At 45.0% G+C, this 21498-nt stretch overlaps 1 pseudogene; it reads right to left on the reverse strand.

Annotated features, from left to right (window-relative positions):
- Window positions 1-18517: 18517 nt before the first annotated feature.
- Window positions 18518-19079, reverse strand: LOC134375956 (mitochondrial intermembrane space import and assembly protein 40-like; annotated as a pseudogene).
- Window positions 19080-21498: the final 2419 nt, after the last annotated feature.

Raw genomic sequence — 21498 nt, forward strand, 5'->3', positions numbered from 1 at the left:
AGCCTGCGGAAGCACGACCAACGAGGTGATGCTAGGACAAGGGCTTGGGAGGGCAGGGCAGATCTGGGAGGGATTCCCCAGAATGTCCGTCGCTCGGGGATGGGCTGCTAACCAATGAAGTAAATAATTTGCAAAAAATTTTTGAAGCATAGGGGGATAAAGACAACGAATTCAGTTTGCAACCTGAGTCTGAGAAGTCTGTGGGACATCTGGCAGCAATGACATTAAGCCAAAGCTTAGAGGAGTGGCCTCAGGTGCGGGTAGAGATTTGGGAGCCATCCACAGATAACTGGTTGCTGTCAGTCAGAGAAGCTGTTTAAATGCTGACAATACGACGTCCTGTCCTTGGTCTAAGTAAGCATAACCAAACGATTCTGATTCTCAACTTTAAGAGTTGATAGAAGGTGACCAAAAACACAGGGCACTGGTCTAGCCTACTATGAATGGCAGCTCTGTCTGGGCTCCTGGGCTACAGCTGTGCAGCTGCTCCCACCAGCTCCTGAGCTAACCAGCAGCCTGTCCCAAGCCTTTTGACAGCCACTGGGGGAGTGAACAGTGAATGTACCACGTGGCAGAGGGGCTGGGATCATGCAGAATGACAGCCTCCCATTTTTTCAGGAACTGTGAAATGAACTTTTTAAAAAATCTAATAGACTAACCTGGTAGAAAGTCTGGGTGAGTCCTGTATGAACCCAGCGGCAGAGAACCCATTCCAGTCCCCCCGCTGGCTGAGCCACCACAACACAGGACAAAGAATGCTTTGAAAGCCAGGAAGGCTGACCGTGGGGACCCTATGAAAGGTGGCTTGGGAGCTCTGCTGCATGGACGACCTCCAGTGACAAATGCAATACGCACCTTAGTGTAGTGGCGAGGTATGACAGCTACACTTAATTCTAACAAACCTAAAAGAGGCAGGGTCAGCTTAGGTGGTGGGAGTGGAGAGCAGATGGGGAGGAGTGCCGAGTTTTGGAACAAACTCTAGCAAAGCCCCCTTCCCCCTAGGTGACCATGGCCATGCAGCTCAAACCTTAGATCAGGGGTGTGGACTGGAGAAGAGGGCTGGGTCAGGGAGGGCATCAGTGTTGCAGAGACTGGCAGAGGCAGGGAGCCCACAAGGAGGAGCAGTTACCCGGGAAGGATGGACAAAACCAGACACGTGTCAGAGACGAAGGATGCTGCACAGAAGCAGCATGCCCGGCCCGTGCCCTAGACAGTGAAGAGTGGCCAGGACCTCGGGGCAGAGGAGACCAGACTTCAGGGCCATGAGGAGAAGCAGGAGGAGTGAGAGGTGCAAAGGAGCACCGACTGCTACGTCTGAGTGATAAGGGTGGGAGAGAGACACAGCAGCCACTGGAGAGACAGTGCTCAGCAAGGACAATTCTATACGACACGGTGTGTTAGGATTCTAGGACCACTGTAACAAATTTGCATAAACTGGGTGGCTTTCAACAACAGAAATACCTGCTCCACAGTTCTGGAGGCCAGAAGTCCAAAGTGAGATGTCAGCAGGACCGTGCTCCCTCCGTAGGTTCCATGAGAAAATCTGTTCCTTGCCTCTTCCATCTGCTGGTGGCTCTGGACATTCTGTGACTTGTGGCAACATCACCTTTGTGTGGGTCTCTGTCTTCACCTTCTCCTTTGCTGTCCGTCTCAAAACGCCCTCTGCTTCTCTCTACATGTAAGACTGGGTCCAGGACTCTCTTTGATAATCCAGGACAGGCTCCTCCTTTCCAAAATTTCAACTTAATCACATCTTTTGCCATATGAGGTGATGTGCAGACTTTTGTCATATAAGGTAATATTCACAGGCTCCAGGGATTGAGATGCGAATATATCTTTGAAAGGCCATTTTTTCAGCCTACCACAGGGGGAGCAGTATACTTCTAGGCAGAGCAAAAGAAATCAAAGGGAAGAAATTGTTAAAGAAATGGGAAGAGATGACATATTGGAGGAAAACTCTAAAGAGCTGGGAAACATTAGAAAGACCTGGGCAAAAACAAGTGAGTGGACTGATGGTTGGTGTTAGGTTTAGAGAGCACGAGTCTTCATTACCACTGGGTTGAATGAGTAACAGCCGTTGCTCTTTGACTCAGGGCAGGAGCAGAGTGAGCCTCATTAACTCAGGACAAGGCTCTGCTAGCTTGGAGTTGCCCGTGTGGCACTCTCTAAGTGCATCCTTGCAGGGACAAGGGCAGCAAAGCGGGCTTGCTGCAGCCAGGCCACTCTGAGCATGTAGCAATGTGGGCCAGTCTTATCAGCCTTGCCAGTTGTCACCTTGGTCATTTCAGAGGACACTGACAAGAGGCAATCAAAGTGGGACATGCAGATTGCGATGAGGGAAGGAGTTCCCAAGGAGAAAGAGCTGAGGGTGGAACCGATCGTGGGTGGGTTGGAAGAAGGTTAAGGGTGGAGAGGGGGTGCCCAAAGGCAGCACAGCAGAAGCCCCCGGGGGAAGCCCAGTGAGGGGCAAGGTGGTGTTGTGGGAGCAGGGACATGCCAGAGGGGAAGAGAATTGCTGGTGGCACCGCTACCTGAGGCCGCACAATCTGCAAACAGCTGCACTCATAGGAGGCTGCTGAGCTTCCTCAGTTGACACAGCGGATGCTCTTGGCTAAGTCACTTCACCTCCCCAGGCCTCAATGTTTTCAACAATAAAATGGAGCTATAAAAGAACCCACTTTCTTCAAAAGGTTGTTCTGAGGATAATGGAGATTACATGGGGACTAGGACATAGCCCTGGCACACAGAGGCTCCTGGCACATGACAGCCTTTAGTAGTATCACTTGTGTCTGAGACTTGGAGCCTCAGCCTGCAAATCCATAGTGAGTCCCTCTTCCCTTTCCAGAGGCCACAGTTTTCCATTCTCCCTGCAAAACCCTACTCTCCAGGTTGCTGCAAGTGGGGTCCGTCCTTGCTCCTCTCAACTCTACCAGGGGAATGCTACCCCCCACAACTGAAAAGGAAGTCCCAGACCATCCCACAGCCCTGAAGCCACCCCTCCCTGGCCTGTGAGTCAGGACGCTGTTTATTTTCCTGTACAAGAATGGCAGAAAAGGCTTTTCTCATCTGCTCCTCCTCTGCCCAGGTACCCACATGGCAATTTGTTCCACATGCTAGGTAATTTGCATAGTCCCGCTCAGCATGAAAAACGTTTCTCCAATGCTTATCAACCCCCAGAAAAGGGGATGTTTTCAAGCCTGCCAGCCAATCACCAACACTTAGCTGGAAACTCATGGGCCTTTAATCACTGCTGTCCAAACACGGGAAGAGCAGCATCCAGCAGAGAGAGAATCAGTGCTGGCTTGGTCCAGGGAAGTCAAGCAATCTCTCGCCTGCTGAGCCCCGATGGAAACCCCTAAAGAGTCATTGTTTGTCTGTCTTTCTGGGAGATGTGTCTCCAGGAAGTTGGGGAAAGTTCACATACTGAATCAAGTAGGATCCTCAGCGGAAGCAGAACCACTGGGACTTAGAAAGTAGTCCAAGAGAGGTTTAATGAACCAACCCCCTCCTTCCTGCTGATGGAGGTATAACACTCCCTCAGGGTCAGGGCAGAGAGTTACTGAAATGCTGTGTGTATTGCACTGTTACCCATAGTCTGAGGACCAGACCACAGCAGCACGTGGGGACTATAGCAATGCCGACTCACAGGCCCCAGGCCAGACCAGTGCATCTGAACCTGCATTTTAAGGAGATTCCTGAGTGCTCCCTATGCACAGCACAGTTTCAAAAGCACTAGTTTAGGTGACACACATAAAGTCTCCGTCCCCTTTCTCACCCTGAAATACCTCCCTCCATTAAGCTCTGCTGCAGATGCCTGGAATTTATTCATTAACCACTCCTCAATCAAGACTGGGAATTTTTAAAAAGAGATTGCAATATACAGTCATTATTGCTACAGGGTCCCTCTTCCTCTGCAGGTCTTTCAGGAATGATAAGGTCAGATTTTCCCTAAAACCTTTTGTCTCAAGGTGCCTGCCTGCTCCTTGTGCTGCACGGCAATCTCCAGGCACGGCTGCTGCCTGCACAAGCATTACAGCATAGTCTGTAGTCTCTGTATGCAAGAGATTAAAAGTAATCTTAGATTCCCAAATAGTTGCTTAGGGGTTGACTTGGGACCTAGCTCAGTGGCTGGTCTATAGTTGGCTTTCACAGTTCACAGGTGGCTGGATGCCATTACCATGTTGGGGCTCTCTCCCTTTTTCCCCCTCTTTTTCCATTTCTCTATGTGACTACCTACCTGTCCCCACAGGTATATGTTCCTCGCAACACCTCCACTGAGGAGGCAATAATGGTGTCCCTTTTCCAAGGCCACAGCTAACAGATGACTGAGCAGGTCATTTGGCTCCAAAGCTCACATTCTTCACCAGGTTATTTCACCTCCAGGTCTCGGACTGAGTAAATGGATGGTAACTGGATGGCAGAGACCATGTTCGTGCTCCTTAGCAATGTTCTCTTTTAAAGGGGTCACCCCAAATACACCCAAGGGCAGAGGCTTATTTGTGTCGGCCTGGAAAGGAGCAGCAGCTGCCTTGCCTGCTCCTCGGCGAAGGCTGTCCCCATGCCCTGTAACAGAAGCGTTGCCAGGCGTGTGAGCAAACAAGCAAATTACGATTCAGCACAGGTTCCTCAGCAAATGTCTGGGTCCTGCTGAGGGACTCGAGCTGTGGAAACTAAAGACAACAGCGAAGATCAGAGACAGTCTCAGGGAGTGACAGGTGAACACTAGGATCTGTATGGTTCTCTGTCACCAGCTTCTCTACTCCTGGCTTGAGGAGTCCAGAGAGCCCCATGGTGCACGATTAAAATTTCCTCTGTTGCGGTCTCCCCTCGCCTTGGTCTTCTTTGGTCTGAGCTGACACCAGAGACAATCAGAGACCATATAATCATTGCTGCTGAGGCTGAGCTTCCATGTGCATTCTCCTAGAAGGGTCTCATTACCATATTAAGCATCTTTCACTTGACAAAAATCAGTGAGAATGTTTGCCTCCATTTTCCCCAGAATACAGACAAGAGTGTCAAAAGGGAAAGGCAATGGGAGCCACGGATGGGGACTAAATCATCAGAAACTTCTCTTTCACTCTCATGGCATTTATTTCCTTTGATGTTGAAATGTCCTTTCTCTTCTTGTGTTTTATTTATTTGTTTTTGATTTCTTCTTCTTTTTTTAACTGCCATTCAGAGCTGCTATCCTTTCCGCAGAGCCCAGAACCAGCCTATGTCAATTGGAAAGGCCGGCTCAGCTCTGGCAGTTAGAATCCTCCCAACGTTGTGGACCCCTGGGGCAGACATGCACATCAACTCAAATCTGGCCAGTGGGGCCCAAAGATCTCACACATGATTGGCAGCTGGCTTGAGACCATAAGGTCCCATCCGCCATTTTTAATAAACAACCTAGAAAAGAAAAGCAACCCACAGAAGAAAACTTTACAATAAGCCCCGAAGTGCTTTTTTACTTTCAGGCAAGTAAAGTAGACAGTTGGATCAATTATCTAAATCATTGAAACCCCAAACACATCTCCCCTGGAAATACTCAAATAATTGAAGCAAAAAGAGCTTTAGGGGTGATCTACACCAATAACTTCCTTCATCGGCTACATTGTTTTTCTACCTAACCGAGGATTTTAACAGTAAGGCCACTGGGTGTGGGGACAGAGGAAATAATTTATTAAGTGCCTGCTATATTCCAGGCAGTGCTCAACAGGCTGAGCATACATTACATCACTTAGGTATACACATGACAAGACCTGGGCCTCCCCCTACTCAATTTTGGAGCCGTATTCACTCAAAGGATCATAGTCTGCAAGTCATAAATAAATGTTAAAGGAGTTGCACTTTTAACTCTTTCAAACTATGTTAAAGGGAATCCAATTCATAAGATAGAGCAAAATTTTCTGAAAACAAACAAACAAACTGCCTCGACTTTTAACTCCAGCTCTCTGTTGCCCCACCACTATCCTGAGGCCCTTCTCTGAGCCCCCCAGACTTCTCCTGGAGCCACTGCCATGAGGATCTGGCCTTTGGTTTCTTTCCCCGTTACCTCACACCTCTCCAGTTGAGTCTCTCTTCACTCACTCACTTGATTCTACATCACAAAAACCCCAGAACTAGTTGTGAACACTGAATTCTCATGGGGATGAAGGAGGAAGGAAACTTGAGCAGGATGTCTAAAAAGACACACTTGTTGCCAGGGGCTGCCACTGGGTGGCATAAGGAAAGGGAAGACCAGGAACATGTACATGCAACTAACATGTGCACCTGTCTCACATGCTGTGTGACAACCTAGAGAAGAACATATCGTTCTCTCTCTGCCATGGTAAGAAATGTGAAGCCCAGTTTAATTGTCTGAGGCCGCAGACCTAACCAGAGGCAAGAGTTCGAGCTAAGGTTGTATGACAACAAAGCACACCATCTTTCAACCAAACCAAGAGTCTCTGATGCAAGAGATAAAATGAATCTGAGATGATAACAGTGAGAGCAAGAAGATTCTCCTGACTTATTTCTCATCACTCCTCACTGAAACATGTATCGCAGGTGGAAGATAGAGCCCAAGAACGTGGCACTGACTCCAGCGGGGTTGTGATCCACTAATATCCTCTCAACATTTACTCAACACTAGCTGGGTCAGTCCTTCCTGATTGTACATAGGTATGATTTGGCTTTCCTTAATAGGTTCAAATTCATTTATTCAACAGATATTTGTTAAGTTCCGGCCATGTTAGAAATCGTGGGGGGTGGACAGGCAAATAGAACAACATGACCCTCCCCCTCCCTCCCAGGGGAGGGTTGAAGCTGGGTTTTGGAGACAGGCACATAAACAATTAGGACTGTAGAAGGTTGTCAGGGGAAAAGAGCGGGAAACACCCTACTGGACCTGCATCGATCATGAAAGACTTCACCAAAGGCTTGGCATTTGATACCACTCTTGGAGGCCTGTGTCCTACCATTGACACTACTCTTAGAGACTTGTGTCCTACCACCTTTTCAATGGTTCCTCTTAGTTGTCTTAAACTGTTCTCAATTTTCACACTTAATAATTATGTTCTAGAGAAATTGTGAAATAGACCAGACCCCAAAGTCACATCCTCCCATAATGAATCACATAGTAAAATCTTATTTCCTTGGAATTAACACAGTTCAATTCTACTATCACTGGCATGGTTAAATAAATACTTTTTCAGCATCTATTGGGATAATCATGAATAAATAAAGACATAGCCACTGGCCTCGTGGAGCTTAACACATTGGAGCAGATGAATGCTAACAAACATTAGTGAAATGTATGTAACATTTCATAGACATGAAGGTGAAGTTTTACTGTGCCCTGAGATGATAGAAGAGAGGGATCTGACCTAGGGGTGGAGGGTGTATTAGTCCATTTCTGTTGCTTATAACAAAATACTTGGAATTGGATAATTTGTAAGAAAACAAAAGTTATTATTTATAATTTTGGAGGCTGGGAAGTCCAAAGTCCAGGGAACACATTTGGTGAAGGCCTTGATGGTGGCGACAGTGACTCAGGGGTCTCACATGGCAAAAAATGGCAGAGCAGAGAGAGAGAGACAGCTCCTCATGTCTGTCCTTTCAAAGTCCTCATAACCACGCCCATGACCATCATTTTAATCCACTCACTAGGCATGATCTTCAGAATCTAATCACCTCTAGAAGGCCCCACCTTACACTTACCATAATAGAATTTCCCACCCTCTTAACAGTCATAGTGGGGGTCAAGCTGCTAACACATAAAACTTGGGGGATGCAATCCATATCTTTCAGCCCCTGGCCCCCCAAAGTTTATCTCCTTCTCATGGGTAAATACATTAATTCCGTCCTCAAAGTCTTAATTTGTTTAACCTCAAAAGTCCGAAGTTTCAAGGTCCCATCTGTGAAATCAAAACAAGTTATCCACTGCCAAGATAAAGTGGTGGGACAAGCAGAGGGTACATATTTCTGTTTTTGTTTAGCTGTTTAAAAGGAGAATGAGGAAAAACAAAAACAGTAATATGTGAACATGGAGAAAACATGGATGAAGGTCCATTCCCACCCTCCTGCCCTACTGTCTCATGGACACATTTGTGAATTAGAAGGCTTCCTTTTTTGTGTTTGTTTTTGGCAGCTGGCAAGCACAGGGATTGAACCCTGGGCCTGGGTGTTATCAGCACCATGATCCAACCAACCAAGCTAACCCGCCAGTCTTAGAGGCCCTCCTTTTAAAGTGAGCCATGATACTACTTAGTTTCCCTTTTTAAAGAATTATGTACATTTTCCACATTTTCCTTGTGTGAACCTTTGCATAATTACTCAATTGATAATATTTCCCCCTCCAAAAAAAATGCCAAGAAAAGAAAGTCACACTCTGAATTTTCTGAAGTACTGATTCCAGAAAGAACAGAAATGATTTCTTATTCTCCTCCTGTTCTGCAATCGTATCTCAACTTCTTGGCTTTTTAAATGATGAATAAGTTAATGCTGTTATTCTTCTTAAAAATAACAAAAGTATTCTACTGAAACCTGTTTCAGTTTTATGAAAAATGGCATGTCTTGAATTCATAAAGAACTTGAAATGTGAAGTAAAAATTCCCCACAAATATCCAAGGAAGGGTTCTCAGACACTGCAATTCTCTTAGATGTTACCTTTTGATAGCATTGGCCAGATCTCTCCCATCTTTTCTCTTGTTGGTCCCCTCCCACTGATGCCTGTGTTCCTAGAACCTGCACTCCACGCAGCATGTCAAATGCTTCTGAGAGCTTGGAGAGATGGGCCCCTGCCTCCCCACGTCAAGTCTGGCCATGCCAAGTGCACAAAAATCCAGGTCATTGGGGTGAGCACCACCTACCTGTTGGATTCTTTTCCTTTCAGCCCCTATGCTGGCTGCTCCCAAGCTGTGGCAATCTCTCTCAAAGAGCAACTGAGTCACCTTGATGCAGAAATGCACCGTGTGTGAGCTCTGCAATAATGTGATTGAAATTATCCTGGTAGCCTGGCAGATAATTATCTTAATAAGAAGTTTTCTTTGAAAATGTAGATTCTACAAACTACCTCCTGATCTCCAATCTTTAACCAAGCAAATAGCACCATCTCAAAATATGACCTTTGAGTGAAATTAATATTGATTATGAGGGATAAAAAGTGCTGAATGGAAGATAGTAAAAATTATTTCAGATTGGGGGTAGGGGAATAAGATGAGAGTAAAAATGAAGTATTAGCAAAGTGCTGTAAAATGACAATAAAGCCCAGTGTTGTTAAATCACTGAGTTAATTAATACAAGATTCTGGATATTAAATTACCACTGAATTGTGTGGCCTGTTTTTAAAATGTTCAACATATTAAAAAGTTGAGGAGGTTTTGAGAGAGGGACATGAGGCTGGGATGCTAAAGAGCAGGACTGGTCCACACGGACTTTACTCATGTGCTCATCCGTGCACTTAGCATGTCTTTCATACGAGCCACTGTGTGCCAGTGGCATAAAGTGCTACAGACTCGGAGGACAAATCACTGTCCTCAGGGCACCCCTAGACTATCCAGAGGAGACTGCAGCAGTCACCATGATTAAAGCAAGAAAAGGTTACATTGGGGACCAAACAAGAAAAACAGTGGTGCGTTCTACCAGAGGGATCAGAAAATTACCAGACACCCCCCAACAACAACCTACACACGATGGTACAAGCTGGCTGTTCCTGTATGCATTTTGGTTTTGCTGTGCTGATGGAAATACAGAGCCGGGACCTGCTCTTTCATGGAGGTAGCTCAACACAGAAAAAATGGCATAGCTCCTGCTGACAATCTCCCAGACAGAGCAGAAGTCTCAGGCAGGACTTCAGAATGTACGAAGTAGGCAATGGGTGGTAAACTAATGTCAACAACAAGGGAGAAGTCTAGGAGCAAAAAGGGAGGAATTATCCCCACCTGCCTCTAACTGATTATGGTGAGGGCTCTTAGGCGTGTGCCATTCTCTGTTTGTTACCAGGAAGCTGTAGATCAGAGTAGTTCAAAGCAAGAGCCCTGGAGGCAAACTACTCTCATTCACATCCTGACTCCACCGCTAATTACCGCTAATTAGCTGAATAATCTTGCAAAAGTTATTCACTCTTCTTCTGCCTCCAGAATGGAAATAACCACAGGACTTACCTCATGGGTTGTTGTAAAGACTGAGTAAGTTATTGCATGTAATGCACCAAGATAATTCCCCGCATGGAGTAAGCACTCAATAACTATTTGCTATAAAATAATTGTCATTAAATAGACTTGAATTTTAATAAAGACTTATATGGGCTACTGATTGTTTATAAAGGTTTAAGATAATGAATGAGAATATTGGATGTTTTCTCAGGAGCATACATAAAGAGTGAAAAGGGAAGGGTCTTAGAGGAAAAAATGATATGGGCAAGATGGTAGACATCAGAAACTTATGAAAAGGAGTTTCTAGAGGAAGAATCAGGGCCCTGAGTTCCAGGAGCCCTTCCCTACTATAAGATTCTCCTTTTGAAAATAGTCTTGAAGGGTCTGGCTTTTATTTTTATTATGGAATTTCATGCCAATACTCCAAAAGAAATTTGAAAACTATTTCGTTCCCTTGCATAAAATTCTGCAGTAATTTCCAATTGGAATAAATTACATGGTCCTAATCTTTCAAGTTAATTCCCACTGAGACTCCTGGGTATATTAGCCAGGACCTTGGCTTTCAGGTCATTTCATTGCCCAAATTCACTTTCCCCAAATCAGGTGAGGATAGATGTCATGCAAAGGGGGCACAGACACACACCACTACCAACAGTGCTATGCATTGAAAATGTGAAAAAAGAGTTTTGAGGAAAAACCTATGTGAGAGAAGCGGCAAAATGCACATGGCCTTGATCCTTATCCACAGAGAGCTCTGTCCAGGCTCCACATGGCTGGACGCACCACGGAAAGGGCTCGGGAGACAGACCCTGTGACTTTGCATAAGTTTGTATTACACTACACATTCAAGGAGAGTTGAGAAGGGACAGGAAACTTCTAGTTGACAATGCAACATTGGGAACCTCCTCTTCAAGGAAATGGCATTATTAGAAAGTGGGAGACTTTGGAGCTAAGCCACTGGGATCAGCCTGTTCCAGGGAACTCACTTGGAGCTGCCAGGTTGGCCTCTTGCTTGAGCTATCCAAATGGAGAGGGCATGAGTCTCCCAGCTCTGAATACCTGCACACTGTCAGCCCATGTGTTCTGTCAGGTGTGCCTGAGGCTTTCCCCTAGCCAGCAAGTCCACTTTCAGTATCTCCACTGCACCCATAAGTTAATGCCTCCTAAATCCAAATCTCCAGTCATATGTTCAGAATTTTCCTGCTTGTCTTACAATACCTCATGCTCAGTATGATTAAAAATGGGCCACCCTCCTTCCCCAAAACCTTCTCCTCTGCCTAATGTTCCTACAATAATTGATTGTCCCACGATCCAAACCAGAAATGTGGTGGTCATCTCTGGCTCCTCCTCTCACAAGCTTTTCATGTTCATGCATCACCAAGGCAGGCCAATTGTGCTTTCTATTTTTTGAATCTTTCTTATCACCTGCATGCTTGCAGCCAAGGCCTTTATTCAGATATTCCTCATTTCTTGTCTGTATCATTCCATAGTATCTCAGCAGATCACCCTTTCTCAATCCTTCTTCTGTGATTAGCTACCCGAATTCCAAATCTGAGCATGTCACTTTATTTTCCATTTTAAAACTCATTAGAGGTCTTTATTGCATAAATTCTTTAAAATGACCTACAAGGATTTTCATGGACCAATTATTTATGATTCCTCTTCTTTTACCATGTGATACTAAATTACCTTTAATGTGCTGTAGGCAATGCACACTTTTTTCCTCTTGGGTATTGGAACATAATCTTCACTTTTTAGAGATATTTTAGACCTAATTCATTATCACCACCCATCTCTTGCTGTGCTAGTTTCATCTCATCTTTTATATCTCCGTGACAGAATTTGGTGATCATTTATGAAGACTCCCAAGTATCCAGATATCTGTGAAGGGTCCATTTGTCCCAGAAGAGAATCTAGAAAATCTAAAAATCCCCTGCAATCTTTGCCAAATCCTAATGATGGACCCCATTTCCTGGATGGAGTGTTTTATCATTGACACCACCCATAACAGGGGTAACAATATTGGGGTTTTTTTTGTTGTTTTGGGGGGACAGGTGGCCAGACAATATCAGTTTTATAGTTATTGACATATTCATAAATGTGCTGCTTTCTTCTAATCAAGGGACTCGTTTATCTGAGAAACGTTCCACTTTTTTAACCTACCCCACCAGATTGTCTTTGACTGAGGGCACCCACACATTTCCCAATTTTTGCAGAAATTTGTCTTCACTTTGCAACCTTAATTGCCTCTGTCCTATCACATCACCCAAAGCTAACAGCTGGGAAGAGAAGAATAAATGCCTCGAGGATCTGTCTGCTGTTCTTCCACCCATCGTGAAGCTTATCCCTCATAAAAGGTCATCTGGGCCGAAGTTTTGCATTTAAGTCACCTTTTCCATCTCCTCTCACCACTGGGCCAGCCATGGACATACTTTTTCTAGACATATTAAGGCTCCAGAATGCCAAAGACTTGTATTAGATTCAAGTCAGAAAGCATCAGTTGCCAGGCAAACTAAGGGCAAAATTTGATTCTCTATGTAACGGTTTCTTTTTATCCAAATTTCCTAAAATAAGACTGACTTCATTCCCATCACCAAGAACACCTACACCCTCAAAGTCTATCTCTGCTCTGTTAATGTCTACTCTGATCCTCCAAATTCAAGCACTGGATAATCTCCTTAGGTCCATGGACCATGGACACAGTGGCGTTACACTACTGGCATCCACTAGTCTGTTAGAGGATGGAATGGCCCAGCCTCAAGAGAGACCAACCAGACAGCAAGCCCATCAGCTCCTGGGACACAGGTTCTCACCATGCACCCACAATGCTCTGCTTCCCCACTGACGCACTGCCCTGCTCGCCAGCCTTCAGAGGCTTCCCCTGCCTGCCGTCTAGAGCTAGGGCCAGGCCCTGGTCCAGTGGGCCACGTCCTCCCCCTGGTTTCTCAGACCCTTTCTGATTTGATTCCTGCCTATGCCCCTCACCTTATCTACCTCAGGGACTGGTCAAAATGTACCTCAGGGAAACGTCAGTCACAGCCAGCTTTTTGAGAAATATATCTGGGGAAAGTATAGCTTTCCATCCATAGAATTCAACTAATAATGATCCAAGCCTTATAACCTGGCCTTTGGAAAAGACAGATTTTCAGATAAGCTCTGTTAGCAAGGAATATTTATACTAGCACAGATATTTTGAGTTAAGGGCAATATGGGTAACACTCAAGAGAGATCCAGACCATGTCAGAACCAAATGGGCAGAACCACAGTAATGGTTGCCATCAATTCCTCAGTGAAAAGAGGCTGAACCCCAATCTTGGAATTCGTGGCACTTCTTTTGCTCTATACTGCAATGGAAAATGAACTGCGGATAGTTCTCATTCCACGTTGTGAGCTCTGTCACACTAATCTTCTTGTCACTTTCACAAAGCTCCACACTGAAGAATCTCTCTGGCCATCATAGTACCTAAATGTTGGGTTCTCAAGGTCAGATCCTCCCTGATGATTGGGATCAAGACTCTGGCACATAGCAATGACAGGACCCGGTGTGTCCTTCCCTTCCTCACAGAAGGCTGTCTTGATGAGACTTAGTCCTGTCTAGGTTGATCCCACGCTGAAATGGCATTCAGCTGCAACCCTCTCTCTGAGGGTAAGTCCTGCTGCTTCCATGGACCCCGGGCTGGCTGATATCCCAGCTCCAGCCTCTGAGACTCCTTCCCTGACCTTAGAATAATAACCACCATGTCCCTCTTATCCTGTTCCCCTTACCCTCATGGACACCACTGCTATATTACCAAGGTCTCACTATTAGGACAACATTTCTGCTAGGCTTCTACCCCTGCTCACCTGGCCAGATGCACATCTGATTATTTGAGTTCAACTCTGGCTATCTAGCCAAATCCAGCCTGGCTGATCCAAGTGAGGGGACACTCCATAACCCGCCTTGGCAGGTGCCCTGGCTTGAACTCTTCTCCATGGCCTTCCCGGGCAGGCTGAGTAGACAGTTTGGCTGAGGCATATGTTTCGTGTAGGACAGTTACGGGAAACAGGGCTATAAAAGCCGATTGGGGTCATCCTGGGGAGGACTGGGAATGAGAGAGAAGGAGGCATCCCTCCTGAGCTCCTGCAGCAGCACACACTGGATTTCATTTACTGGATGGGGAGCAACTCCATTAAACTTCAGAGCATCACTTGAGAGAGGATTATTTTCTTACCAAGGTGACTGGAGGTATTTCGGTTCTAAGACTTTATGATCACATTGTCTCACAGGCAGCTTGACAATGTCTTATGTCTCTGACACTGGAGGGATTTATTCACTTGAAGCACGGCAATAAATCCTTAGCGGGCACTGTATGTAAAATCTGACTTTATAAATAAACACTGCTTTGCCCTTCTGTCTCCCTTTATTCTGAGAATGTGCCATCCCCCACCATCTCATAATGAAATGAGCCTGTGCTCCCACCTTGATGGAAGGCAGATGTATCCTTGCTGTGTTTTAGAGCCTCCCTGCTCTATAGGATTGGGGTGATAATATTCATACCTCTTTCCCTCCCACAGCTTAAAGAAGTTTGAGTGGATAACAGGGTAGAATTATTCCACTTGGAGATCCCAAGGGAGAAGTGGGAATCCTTTGTTGTAAGCACCACTGCTCTATCCTACTGCCTCAACCTTTCCCTAAAGCATCCTTGTGCTCCCCAATCCAGCACAAATGCGTGTATCCGATGAAGAGCCCGTTGGCTTAGAAGAAACCTAAGCCTCGTTATTCCTCCTGGTGATGAAGTGTCCACTGCCCCGCAAGGTGGCCAGTTCCATGGAAGACGGCTCCCTTTCTCACATGAACCTAAAATCTCATATCGGCTTTCTTGCAACTGGTGCCTTTGGGTCCCAGCCATGACCCTCTGGAGTACCTGCAAGCAAGAGTTATTCTTTCTCCACATGACAGCACCTCAAATATTTGAAGGCAGCAATCACAGCCACTTTTCATTGTTTTCTTCTCCCACCTGAGCTAGGGGCAGAGCTTGGCAAGCAGGAAAAACTGTTCACAGTGGCTTGTAATATTTCCTTTTCTTAAGGAAAAAAAAAAACATGGAGCAATTTGTCACCCACTTACTGTCCTATTTTTTTAGGTAGAATAAATGCTATTTCCAGCTCTGAATCTACCTAGGTGAGCTCTGTTTCTCGGAAAGCTGCTGAATTTGGTTATGCTCCAAAACCTTTTCTGACCCTGCTCCTAGAAAATGTTGGTTGCTTTCCCCTGATGCTCCCAAGACACTCTGAGATTTAAATTATTGCATTGTTTTGTTTCAGTTCATTTACACCCAGCCTTGCCTCTCAAGACCTTAAAAGTCTCAAGCACAGCCCATATTTTAGTCATGGTGGTATTCCCCCATGCCTAGAAGGGTGCCTAGAACTTGGTAGTGACAAAAGAAATGTTTGCTGCTGAATGAATGCTGTCTATACATCATAATAAAGAGGGTTGTCAAGATTTCTTCAATGCCTTAAACTATTGGGAATATGTTACTTTACAAAGTTGGTTTATTATTTCTCCTGTCAGCTTCAGGTTCCAAAAATATGGAGCACGTGAACAAATGCAGAAGCAGCTTTGTGTATATATGTACCCCATAAAGAAGATCTACACCAGTGCTCTGCTGTACTTATCTGGCAACTAGCATCAGTGGTGACACATAAAACTATACAGTTAAAAGGCGTTAAAGTACAGCTTAGATGAAAACAGATGAAAAAGATAGAAACTGCTCAAAAGGCTACAGAAAAAAAAAATACCTTTAGGCCCATTCTTTAAAGCATTTACATAAATATTCCCAACTAGATATGCACTATATTTTTTTTAATTTAAAAAAAAAAGGGTGTGCGTGTGTGTGTTAGAAATGGTGTGTTTAATTTAAAGCTAGCATTAGCCGTGATGCCTACTTTACTCTTCTGCCTCAATGTTTTAGGAGATTGTCAGACCGTCTTCAGATATCTCGTATCACTTTCAGAAAGGGACTGTTAATGACAAGGACTGCTAGACAGCACAAATACACCAACAAATCTGGTAGAGTCAAAGGGAAGGGGTGGTAAAGTTTAATTGCTCTGTTTAGTTTCCTGTCTACTTAGACCGAAAAATAAAAAGCTTATGCCAAGAAAACAACCAGTTAAGAACTAATCCTCACCAGCCGAGTTAGACACAATTAAACCACTGTGTGTTTGACAAATGCTTTTCTTTACTCAAATTCAATGTTCAGTAAAGGTGAGGGAGACGAAGAGAAAGCTTAACCTTAACCCTTTAATACAATCGACAGAAGCCTTTAACAGGAGGATGAGTCCTAGTATTTCATGCAAAAAGTAATAATAATTCACTGTGCAGTTGAGAGGAGGGACTTCACGGAGAGGTTATGAGGCCGGTTGCTACATTATAACCTTAACCTAACTGGAGAGAGATGCCCAGAGTGCGTCACATTACAACCATCTTTACACTTGCCTGTCATGTCAAACGTTCATGACATTTCTGCCTGGGACTCAGATGTGAGCCAAACAGAAGGTGAGATGCCCAGAAGAGGGGCACAGACAATGGCAGCTCTTTTGGGCAAGGAAGGCTCCAGATACAAGGGACAGGAAACAGGTCACATCCCATAGATTAGTTCAGGGAAGCAAGTAACTGACCTAAGAAGCAAACTTTGGTTTTCAGAAGTGACTAAGTCTTTAAAGCTTTAGGCAGCTAGAGCAGGGCTCTTCATTCACAACCAAAGCCTGCAGCATGAAACTATGAGCTCTTGACTCAGGCATCCCAAGTTCAAATCCCAATCACTCCACTTTCCAGCTTTGATGGCCGGAAAATCGTGAAACCTCTTTAACTAAGGTTTCCTGCACGTACAAAGAGAATAAAAATGTTACAAGCCCATAAATCTGTACTGAAGTTTAAACAAGATAATCCTATGAAGCTCTCAACATCATGCTTGAAACATAAAATATTCAATAAATGCTTCTGAAGACATGACTGAATCACAAAGCAAATATTATGAATTAGCTTGAGGCAACAGAGACAAAAAGAGTAAAGATTTTCCTAAAAGAAAACGGAAGGGTATTGTATTCATTTCCTGTGGCTGCCGTGACAAATTAGAACAAACTTAATGGCTTTAAAGAATAGAAATGTATTATTTTGCAGTTCTGGACTGGCTATTATCAAAAAGAGAATAACAAATGCTTTGCTGGCGAGGAATTGGAGAAAGGGGAACTCTCCTACAGTGTTGGTGGGGCTGTTAAATTAGTGCAGCCATTATGGAAAACAGTATGGAGGTTCCTCAAACAACTACAGATAGAACTACCATATGATCCAGCAATCCCACTGCTGGGTGTATACCCAGAGGAATGGAAATCATCATGTCGAAGGGACACCTGCACTCCCATGTTTATTGAAGCTCTATTCACAGTAGCCAAGAGTTGGAACCAACCTAAATGTCCATTATCAGACAACTAGATAAAGAAAATGTGGTATATTTATACAATGGAATACTACTCTACCGTAAAAAAAAAGAATGAAATACTGCCATTTGCAGCAACATGAATGAACTTAGAGAAAATTATGTTAAATGAAATAAGCCAGGCACAGAAAGAAATACCGTATGTCCTCACTTATATGTGGGAACTAATAATAAACAATAAAGAAATAAATAAATAAACAAACAAACAAAGACATCTATTTTTTTTTTCCAGATAGAAATCATGTTTCCTTTTAATTGGGTACTTAATTCAGTTTCCTCTCTTGGCTGTTACTCTGGTAATAATTAAGTCTTCATCTCTCAAAAACACTGCATCTGACCAGACTGAGAGCTAGTGTGAACGCAGGCGCCAAACCTGGGCCTTCAAAATAACAAGGAACAGTAAAATCAGCCTTTCCCTTCACTTCGAAGGAAATGTAAATCATTGGGTCCAAATCTCTACCTTCCAGATGTAAAAAACCTGGAGTTCAATGCACAAAAGGAAACCAAAATCTATCAGGAATGAAGCATAGTAACCCCTCATATACTCAAGGTCAAGACGGTTTTTGAGAAATAAGTATCTGACCCTCTGGCCTCTTCTATTAGGAATGGCCCCTCTCCAGCATACTTAAAGGAAGATGATTTTGCTTCTACTTCATTTTCCAAAAGGAGTATAAAATCTACTAAGAGTGATATAATGAATCAGAATAAATTAGCTCACTCACAAGAAACATTCCTGGATAATGATTTTTGGCTGCTGAGAATATTCAGCACGTTATTTCAAAGAAGCAAAATTCAGGGCAATGTGAGAAAAGAGAATTCAAAAGTGGCAGCCACATTCGCTGACAGGTTTGCGTAGGACACACACATTATAGACAACCCTCATTTTCTTCAGTGTGTATGTCAAGAGGCCAAGACCCCTGACTATCAAAATAAGTTACTTTGTACATTACAGTGCACAGAACAACAGAAGGAAAGCGCTTTCTTGGGGGGTGGCTGAAAGGCATTTTGCAAAAGGTCCATATCACTCTGAGGAGGAAGGACTGGAGCCCAGTGCCCTGTGCTTTCATGGGCTCGACCGCTCCTCCTCCTCTTTGGTTGCAGCGGCCTCAGGGGGCGCCGTTTCCTCTCCTCATTCTGCGGCTCCTCCTCCTCTTCCTCCTCGTCCTCCTGGGGGTGGAGGTCTGGGTACTTCTGCATGCATCCCTGCATGGCCCGGAGCTGGTCTCCACAATCTGAGCCCCTGACATCCTCCGTGCTCTAGTGGACGCAGGAAAAGGCTGGCTTGAACTGTTCCTCACAGCAGCCACCGGCCATACCCCCAAGGCAGGGCAGTTCCAGTGAATGTCTCCATTTGCCAGTATCAATCCATGTACCTCATATGGATCGTGGGGTCATCGGCCACCAGCTCTGCACTGCTTGGCGTTTCGTGGTCTTCTTTGGTGACAAATTCGATTCTCTCCTTCCCCTCCTGCCGGCAGTAGGCCATGGCCGTGGCCCGGCACTCAGACCTCACAGAAGCGGCGGTGGCGGCCGCAGCTTGGGGCGGCACAGGGCGGCGGCTGGAGGCCCGGACAGAACCGTCCTCTCCGGGCCGCCGCGCGCCTGCCTCAGCGACTGCGCGGCCCCATTCCAGCCCCTCCGCCAGAAGCGACATTTCCCCGAAAGACACCTTGATCACAATAATACATTGAACTTTTTTTTTTTTTTCTGTCTTTTTCGTGACCGGCGCTCAGCCAGTGAGTGCACCGGCCATTCCTATATAGGATCCGAACCCGCAGCGGGAGTGTCGCTGCGCTCCCAGCGCCTCACTCTCCCGAGTGCACCACGGGCTAAGCCCAATACATTGAACTTTTAAGAGATGAAATCAGAACCGAGTTTACCAGAGGTGGGAAAGGGGGAGGAGGGAAGGGAGGAATTGGTAAAAGGCCACGAAATAGATTCCATTGTATAATGGAGAGTATAGTAATTACCCTGATTGAATCACCACATATTGCACACAATATTGATATTCAATGCTGTCCCCCACAGATATGGACAGTCAATCGTGCCCTAATAATAAATATATATATATTTTTAAAAATCCAAAATCATGATGTTGACAGGTATGAACTCCCTCTGACGGCTCTAGGAGAAAACCCTTCCTTGTCTCTTCCAACTTCCGGGGGCTCCAGGTGTTGCTTGGCCTGCGGCTGTGCTCCAGTCTCTGCCTCTGTCCCCACGTGGCCTTCTCTTTGTGTCTGCGTCTTCTCCTTTTCCATCTCTTCCAGGGGCACTTGCCATTGGATTTAAGGCCTGCCCAAATAATTAGGATGGTCCAACCTCAAGATCCTTAACTTAATTGCATCTGCAAAGACTTTTTCCAAACAAGGTCATATTCAGAGGTTCTGAGGATTGGAACATGGACATATCTTTTTGGGTGCCATCGATCAATCCACTACAGGTGTTGATTAAGCAATAATTGCTAAGTTTAAATTAAATAGTAAAATTGAGTTAAGAAGATCATTTTTAAAAATTAAACTCCCAATAGTTATGTTGAAGGTAGGTTCCGGGGGGCCTGATGTTGGCCTCAACCCATCCAGTTCTCTTACCAGGTTCTTGACTCCACCACAGGAGTGAATTTAAGGGCAGAGTCACAGTGGAAAGTGAAAACAGGTTTAATATAACAGATAAGAAATGCAGATGCCACAGAGACAGTGCGGCATGCTCCAGAGACTGAGCGGGGCCCACACCAAGTCTAACACAAAAGTTCAGGGCAGACATCAAGTCTAAACAACTACAAAAATGTGCTTAAAGGTCAGCACAGAGTGCAAGCTGGCTCAAGAGAGTGAGCAGCAGCTTGCTGAAAGTAAGTTAGATACAAAGTAACATAATGCACACCTCAGCCAGCCAAGGGCGGACTGCCTGCAGGAAAGTGAGCAATGGCCCTGCCTTCACTGGGATTTGGCTTTTATAGTTTCTCTAATGAATATTCAGTTCAGGTTTAGTTCCTGGTTATATGCATCAGGCATATGCAAGAATGTTCTGTGCTCTCTACTGAGCACGCCCAGCCACTGGATTGCAAAAGCCAGTCCCTTGTGGTCACATTTTCCCTGTGTTGGTGCTGAAAACAGGTCTAACTGGCAATAGTAACTTTCCCCCAGGGGAGAAGAGGTAGGGGCCTGAGACCTCAAGGAGTGGCAGGAAACTCACAAGCATGTCCTGAAACCCTGGCCCAGGTAACTGAGCAATTCCTGTATCAGTCTCACCCATATGGGTAAGCAAAGAGAAATAAAAAAGTGGTTCTCATAGAAGTAGAGTAATGGTTACCAGAGGCTGGGGGGGGGGGAGGTGGGGAGGAGGAGGTGTAGACTAATGGGTACAAAACTGCTATCTACCCGAAGTGACTCATTCTGCAGCTTATACATGTATGGAAACAGCACACTGAACCCCACAAAAACAAGTACAAATAAAATAGGATTTTTAAATAAAGCCATGACAGGATGCTCAGCACTGTCAGGCAAACTGAAACCACAATCAAATCCCACTGCACACCTATTACAATGTCTAAATAAAAATGAATGAAAATCTCAAGGGCTGGCAGGGATGTGGAGTGACAGAAACTCTAAGACATCACTGGTGGGAAAGAGACATGGCACAGCCACGCTGGAAAGAACTTTAAGTTTTTTATATAAAGGTCAGCTCAGGCTCACCGTAGGTCTCAGCCATCACACCCCTGGTCTTTACCCTAAAAAAAAAAAAAAAAAAAAAAAAAGCTTGGGCAGGTGCACCAGGACGAGGGGGCGATGCTTGGGGTCCACTCTGACCCCCTGTCCACAGGGCCAGGGAGGAGAAGCTGAGCCGTGGCACCGACCACAACCCCCAGTGTAAAATGAGATGAATAACCCCAATTTCCCAACAAAGCTATG

The sequence above is a fragment of the Cynocephalus volans genome, chromosome 4, assembly GCF_027409185.1.
Source record: "Cynocephalus volans isolate mCynVol1 chromosome 4, mCynVol1.pri, whole genome shotgun sequence".
NCBI classification, from domain to species: Eukaryota; Metazoa; Chordata; class Mammalia; order Dermoptera; family Cynocephalidae; genus Cynocephalus; species Cynocephalus volans.